The 7,986-nt window shown below is 44.6% G+C and overlaps 1 non-coding gene across 1 annotated transcript; it reads left to right on the forward strand.

Annotated features, from left to right (window-relative positions):
* Positions 1–7,651: 7,651 nt before the first annotated feature.
* LOC129813467 (U7 small nuclear RNA) lies at positions 7,652–7,706 on the forward strand. Its single transcript, XR_008753173.1, has one exon. It is a non-coding gene; the product is annotated as a U7 small nuclear RNA (small nuclear RNA).
* The last annotated feature ends 280 nt before the right edge of the window (positions 7,707–7,986 follow it).

A 7,986-nucleotide genomic window follows, 5' to 3' on the forward strand; every position in this document is an offset into this window, starting at 1 on the left:
CTCTTCAAGGCCGTGTGACAACAGAACATGACAGGGAGAGTGTGAGCTGTGGTGAGCCACAGACCAAAATAACTCTAGTACTTGTTTTATAAAAACCCATGTGCACCCACCCACACACAGATGCACACACAGATACATACAGATACACACATAGCTAGTTACACGCACGCAAGTGCACACACACAAGTGCACACACAGTTACACGCATGCACACACACACACACACTCACGTGTACACATACAGATTCAAACACACAGTTACACGCACGCAAGTGCACGCACAGTTACACGCATGCACACACACGTGTACACATACAGATTCAAACACACAGTTACACGCACGCAAGTGCACGCACAGTTACACGCATGCACACACACGTGTACACATACAGATTCAAACACACAGTTACACACATGCAAGTACACACACACAAGTGCCCCCAGAGAAGAAGGCCTCTTGTTGGGCTGATGGTGGGAGAAGCTCCATATACACTGACTATACAAACATTAAGAACATCTGCTCTTTCCATGACACAGACTGACCAGGTGAAAGCTATGATCCCTTATTGATGTCACTTGTTAAGTCCACTTCAATCAGTGTAGATGAAGTGGAGGAGACAGGTTAAAGAAGGATTTTTAAGCCTTGAGACAATTGAGACATGGATTGTGTATGTGTGCCATTCAGAGAGTGAATGGGTCAGACAAAATATTTCAGTGCCTTTGAACGGGGTATGGGAGTAGGTCCCAGACGCACGGTTTGTGTCAAGAACTGCAATGCTGCTGGGTTTTTCACGCTCAACAGTTTCCCGTGTGTATCAAGAACGGTCCACCACCCAAAGGACATCCAGCCAACTTGACACAACTGTGGGAAACATTGGAGTCAACATGGGCCAGCATCCCTGTGGAACACTTTCCACACCTAGTAGAGTCCATGCACCGACGAATTGAGGCTCATCTGAGGGCAAAGGGGTGTGCAACTCAATATTAGGAAGGTGTTGCTAATGTTTGGTATAGTCAGTGTAAACACCACCATGATGACAACACACAGGATAAGCATTCAGGCCAACGGTATAGCATATGTTACCAATGTCTGTTCTTTTCTACCTACTTTAGACTACTATGATTTGCAACCATCACAACAGGATATTGTACTACACCTTCATTGTCATTGGTTGTCGGGAAAAATGGACTGTGTTTTATGGTTGAGTGACAGCGCCTGGTAGCCCTTCCTCTCTGTGGTTAGCATGCTATTGTGATGCACAGTATATGTGTGTGTGTCGGTCGAGGGCCACCCTGTTGCCACAGCGACGGCACCTGGCTGAGTTAGTGTGGGCGGAGGGAGGGCATGCAGAGGGATCAACCCAGCCCACCTGTCAGCAGGACCTGGCCACAAACGACTATTTTTCATCCTCCCCCTGCTGTACTCTTTCTCTGTAGCTGGCATCTCTCTGTGTGTCTACAGCCTGTCACGCATGTGGCCTACACACACTGACATAATGTACAGTATGTACACACAAATTCCATATGCATACACATGCATACACAGACTTACACAGGTACACACACTCGTATGCTCATGCACACACGCACATACACATGTTCGCACGAGTGAAAGATTGTTAAACGTCACTAACACAGTGAGGCTACTGCCTACACACAGACTTGAAATCATTGGCCACTTTAGTATGTGCATCACGAGTCACTTTAATAATGCCACTTTAATCATGTTTACATATCTTGCATTACTCATCTTATATGTACAGTATATACTGTATTTTATACCATCTATTGCATCTTGCCTATGCCACTCGGTCATCGCTCATCCATATATTTATATGTATATATTCTTATTCCATCCCTTTACTTAGATTTATGTGTATTAGGTAGTTGTTGTGGAATTGTTAGATTACTTGTTAGATATTGCTTCATTGTCGGAACTAGAAGCACAAGCATTTCGCTACACACTCGCAATTACATCTGCTAACCGTGTGTATGTGACCAATACAATTTGATTTGATTTGATTTGAATCCCCACCCACACACACACACACATTCACACACATGAAAACATACCCAAGCTCTCAGACATCCACACCCTTCTTAGTTACTGTGAGATTCCCACCATGGTGGCTCCCTCTCCCCCTATCTCCTCTCTCTCCCTCCTCTCTGTACCGTTATCTTAGTATCATGCTCCATTTTCCTCTAGGAAGCACTGAATAAACCAGACCAGGGAAGCTAAAGCTGATCTTGGGAGGACCCCATCTTTCTCAGTACACAGTACAATAGGCCTGATGTTGACATGGGCTGTAACACACACACACACACACACACAGTGTCTTATCAATGTGAGCGGAGCTGCTTCCCTCTCAGTCAGTAACACCAGGTCTCCACCACCACTCCTAGTTCCTCTGACTGAGGAGAAAGAGGAGAGCCCTTCATCCTGTTGCCTATAAACCAAGGCCTCGTGTTTGGACAAGGCTAGAATCGCTTTGCCACACTTCCAGCTCTCCTATTCAACGCGAGGAAGCCAGAGGGATATCGAGGTTTAGACAAGGCCAGAAAGTTCAATATGACTAACTGTTGAACTGCGACGTGTGTTCCGTTAGCTTTTTATTATTTTTCACTGCAGAACCAGAGGCCTGACCTTCTCAAAAGCTTTTTTTTTCTCTGATATACAATCTAGCTAAAGGGAGATACTATCCTGCTCCTCTCAATCTATTTTCTGAAGTAAATGCTAAATAGCACTTCATTTCAATGATTAACTCTCTCATCCTCTTTCGCTCCGTATCTGTCTCTTTCTCTCTCTCCATCTCTGTCTCTTTCTCTCTCCATCTCTGTCTCTTTCTCTCTCCATATCTGTCTCTTTCTCTCTCCATATGTCTCTTTCTCTCTCCATCTCTGTCTCTTTCTCTCTCCATATCTGTCTCTTTCTCTCTCCATCTCTGTCTCTTTCTCGCTCCATCTCTGTCTCTTTCTCTCTCCATATCAATCAAGTTTATTTTATATAGCCCTTCGTACATCAGCTAATATCTCGAAGTGCTGTACAGAAACCCTGCCTAAAACCCCAAACAGCTAGTAATGCAGGTGTAGAAGCACGGTGGCTAGGAAAAACTCCCTAGAAAGGCCAAAACCTAGGAAGAAACCTAGAGAGGAACCAGGCTATGAGGGGTGGCCAGTCCTCTTCTGGCTGTGCCGGGTGGAGATTATAACAGAACTATGCCAAGATGTTCAAAAATGTTCATAAGTGACAAGCATGGTCAAATAATAATCATGAATAATTTTCAGTTGGCTTTCCATAGCCGATCATTAAGAGTTGAAAAACAACAGGTCTGGGACAGGTGGCGGTTCCATAACCGCAGGCAGAACAGCTGAAACCGGAACAGCAGCAAGGCCAGGCGGACTAAGGACAGCAAGGAGCCACCACGCCCGGCAGTCCCGACGTATGGTCCCAGGGCTCAGGTCCTCCGAGAGAAAGAAAGAGAGAAGGAGAAAATTAGAGAGAGCCAAGATTTTCAAAATGTTCATAAATGACAAGCATGGTCAAATAATAATCAGGAATAAATCTCAGTTGGCTTTTCATAGCCAATCATTAAGAGTTGAAAACAGCAGGTCTGGGACAGGTAGGGGTTCCGTAACCGCAGGCAGAACAGTTGAAACTGGAATAGGAGCAAGGCCAGGCGGACTGGGGACAGCAAGGAGTCATCATGCCCGGTAGTCCTGACGTATGGTCCTAGGGCTCAGGTTCTCAGAGAGAGAGAAAGAAAGAGAGAACGAGAGAATTAGAGAGAGCATACTTAAATTCACACAGGACACTGGATAAGACAGGAGAAGTACTCCAGGTATAACCAACTGACCCTAGCCCCCCGACACAAACTACTCCAGCATAAATACTGGAGGCTGAGACAGGAGCGGTCAGGAGATACTGTGCCCCCATCCGAAGATACCCCCAGACAGGGCCAAATAGGAAGGATATAACCCCACCCACTTTGCCAAAGCACAGCCCCCGCACCACTAGAGGGATATCTTCAACCACCAACTTATAATCTTGAGACAAGGCCGAGTATAGCCAACAAAGATCTCCACCACAGCACAAACCAAGGGGGGCGCCAACCCAGACAGGAAGATCACGTCAGTAACTCAACCCACTCAAGTGACGCACCCCTCCCAGGGACGGCATGAAAGAGCACCAGTAAGCCAGTGACTCAGCCCCTGTAATAGGGTTAGAGGCAGAGAATCCCAGTGGAGAGAGGGGATATCTGTCTCTTTCTCGCTCCATCTCTGTCTCTTTCTCTCTCCATATCTGTCTCTTTCTCGCTCCATCTCTGTCTCTTTCTCTCTTCATATCTGTCTCTTTCTCTCTCCATCTCTGTCTCTTTCTCTCTCCATCTCTGTCTCTTTCTCTCTCCATCTCTGTCTCTTTCTCTCTCCATCTCGGTCTCTTTCTCGCTCCATCTCTGTCTCTTTCTCTCGCCATCTCTGTCTCTTTCTCTCTCCATCTCTGTCTCTTTCTCTCTCCATCTCGGTCTCTTTCTCTCTCCATCTCTGTCTCTTTCTCTCTCCATCTCGGTCTCTTTCTCACTCCATCTCTGTCTCTTTCTCTCGCCATCTCTGTCTCTTTCTCTCTCCATCTCTGTCTCTTTCTCTCTCCATATCTGTCTCTTTCTCTCTCCATATCTGTCTCTTTCTCTCTCCATCTCTGTCTCTTTCTCTCTCCATCTCTGTCTCTTTCTCTCTCCATCTCTGTCTCTTTCTCTCTCCATCTCTGTCTCTTTCTCTCTCCATCTCTGTCTCTTTCTCTCTCCATATCTGTCTCTTTCTCTCTCCATCTCCCTCTCGCTCTCTCCTCAGGGAGGAAGAGTGGCAGCTCCTGCAGGCACCCTGTCACGCTGGCATAGTGGCATCATTCTAAAACTGGTATTAGGCATTTCCTGCTGTGTCCGTTGGCGGGTGGAAATCTGTGTTTGTGTGTGTGTGTGTGTGTGTGTGTGTGTGTGTGTGTGTGTGTGTGTGTGTGTGTGTGTGTGTGTGTGTGTGTGTGTGTGTGTGTGTGTGTGTATGTGTGTATGTGTGTATGTGTGTATGGGCGGAACGCACCTGGTCCGCGCAGCTGTGGGGATCCTAGCAGGGGGGAGATAGAGGGAGAGAGAGAGAGGGTTGGGAGGAGACGAATGAGGCCCTGTGTGTTACTATGGGGCCCGGAGAACTCACTCTGACAGAGAGGGCGAGATCTGTGTGAGTGTGCGCACATATCTGTGTGCTGTCAACTCTTACGAAAAAAAAAGATTTGTATTATTGTCTGGAATGCTTGTTTGAATTCATTAAATTCATAAAAACTAGTAAAGCCAAGGTTGATTTTTTTCTCAGCTTGGCGACAACATTTAAAAGCAGTTGGTTAATCTGATGGGGGAGATCAGAAAGGGTCTTGAACGCCAAGGGTCAGATGATGACATGATACAACAATATTGTTATTTTCTTATTAAAGTAGGGAGGGAACACAACACACTGTATGCTTTTGATCCCCTTGACACTTTCACTCTTTCTCCATATTGTTGAAAAGGATTCCTCCCTGTTTTTCTGTTGAAAACATATTGGTCAGAGGTCGGACAACACAGTTTGGGCGTTTCCTATTTGATTGATTACTTTATTAACAAAGTCAAATCTGGAGCTTATTATTAAAGCAGCCAAACCATTATCATAAGTTCAAACCATGACCATTTTCACCTACGAAACAATTTTTCAAGTATCTATGATCAGTCATAGTAGTGAGGTGCTAGCAGGGCCAGCCCCAGGCATAAGCGACATAAGCGGCCGTATATATTTATTTTGGGGGGGGGAACTCAGTCAGAGTGTCAGCTGTTGAGAGTTAGAATAATAGAATACAAAGGTGCACGTTAAAGGCTATGGGAGTTAGGTCTAGATTCAATCCGGCCTGCAGAAGATCCGCATTATAGCGCGATTGACATTTAAATTCAAAGTTGACATGTTCGCGGAGACTGCATTCAATGGTTAAACGCTGCATATGTCCGCACAATCGGAAATAACCTTTAAATGTCAATTGCGCTATAATGTTGATCTTCCACTGTCCGGTGTGAATTTGGCCCTTGGTTGAGGATTGAATTGTTGTTCGTTGGGATGCAGTTGCAATTCTTAGGGTCTTCTGCAGAGGGAGCAAGTCATCTGGAAAACAGGGAATACATCGTTCAGAACGGTCACGTATCTCTACTAGTAGATGTAACATACTTGACCTGGGATAGTGGTGCTTATTAAAGTATGGTCAAGTCTTTAAAGAATAATGTGGGACACACACACACACACATACATACACAAACATAGATTAGACACACGCACGCACGCACGCACGCACGCACGCACGCACGCACGCACGCACGCACACACACACACACACACACACACACACACACACACACACACACACACACACACACACACACACACACACACAGCAGCCCACCTGGATGTCTAGTCTATCAGTGGATCTGAGTGCTGGTTATTTGATAATAGCCCGGAACGGTCAACATCAAACAGGAAGAGACGACAGGGCTTTCATTCACAGAGTCCGTTCATAATTATTCCAGTTGAACACAACATCCTGTATAGAAGATCTGCCTTCAAACACCAATCAATGCCCTGACCCCTTAATGTTTATATGCTAACTGTTAGTCTTCTACTGATCCCAAGATGCCTTTTCAACGTGTTTTCAACCCAAAATGTATATTTTCAACAAAAAATATGTATTTTCAACGTCTTTGCTCATAGGGGCTAGCATAATGCTTCGTACAGTATTTAGGATAGTGACCTCTACTGTAAGGCTAATGCTTTGTACTTTGTCCTTATACAGTTTATGATCAATAGTAAATGGAAATGTGATTCTTATCATGTCTGAACTTGTGTCCTTCAGTATTGAAAACCTGTTCCAGGAATTAGGCCGGGATTGTAACCCCCCTGACCGTACACCTCTACCAAGGGTCTCATGCTATGGACCAGGGATGGGCAACTGGCTGCATGGAGCCAGAGGCCCCACTTTTGTAGGCCCATGGCCCATTTTTTTTTTTTTTACTCAGTCGGGATATCAACTTACTGTTGAGAGTTAGAATAATATAATACACAAGGTGCAATTTATAAATTTGGCTGTGCATCAACAGTTACTCAATTAGTCCATGTCAGCTAAACATTTTTAGATTGGTGAATGAGTCTAGCGGCCAGCTATATAAACTTGTAGTAAGCATGGTTGAATTACCGACCTAGGTGGGGCCCGATTATCATCAATTAAAAGGTGGGGCCCGATTATCATCAGTTAAAAAACGGCAAACATTTGCCTCCACCCTATGGCAAAATGTGTACAATTTCAGAAAAGTATCTGTTAAATTGCACATTTTTCTCTCCGCCCCATAGAATTGCAGGAACTGAACTTTAACATGTAAAATGTTTTATATTCGCTGTCACGAGAGGGGCCTCTAAAATGTTTTGCTTGTGTGTGTATGTGTGTGTGTGGGGGGGGGGGTAGGCGCCTGTTTTTTTGTGGCGCCTACCCCGGTCAAAGTTGCCCATCCCTGATATAGACCATGTTAGAAAAGTGGAAAAGCTCTGAACTATCTGTTCAGACTCCAGTTCTACCTACCTACAGCTTATGGAAAATTTGCTCTTCTAGTATTTGTCCAGTAGGTTTCCTCAAGGAGAAATCCCCCACTTCAAAGATTTATATAACTAAAACACTATAGTAAATAGTACAGTAATGTCTAAAAACACTACAGTAGTTAAGTAGTATACAGTATACTATAGTTTAACTATACTAATACTACAGTATTTATACTATAGTAAACTGTAAATACTACAGTATACTACAGTCATGTCCACAAAAACACTATAGTATATAAATATAGTAATGCTACAGTATTTTTATACCATAGTAGTTTGTCATGTTGGGTAGTCTCCATTGAAACCAGTGACGTGTCCTCTCTTTCCTGC

Source organism: Salvelinus fontinalis, chromosome 16 (genome assembly GCF_029448725.1).
Source record: "Salvelinus fontinalis isolate EN_2023a chromosome 16, ASM2944872v1, whole genome shotgun sequence".
Taxonomy (NCBI): domain Eukaryota; kingdom Metazoa; phylum Chordata; class Actinopteri; order Salmoniformes; family Salmonidae; genus Salvelinus; species Salvelinus fontinalis.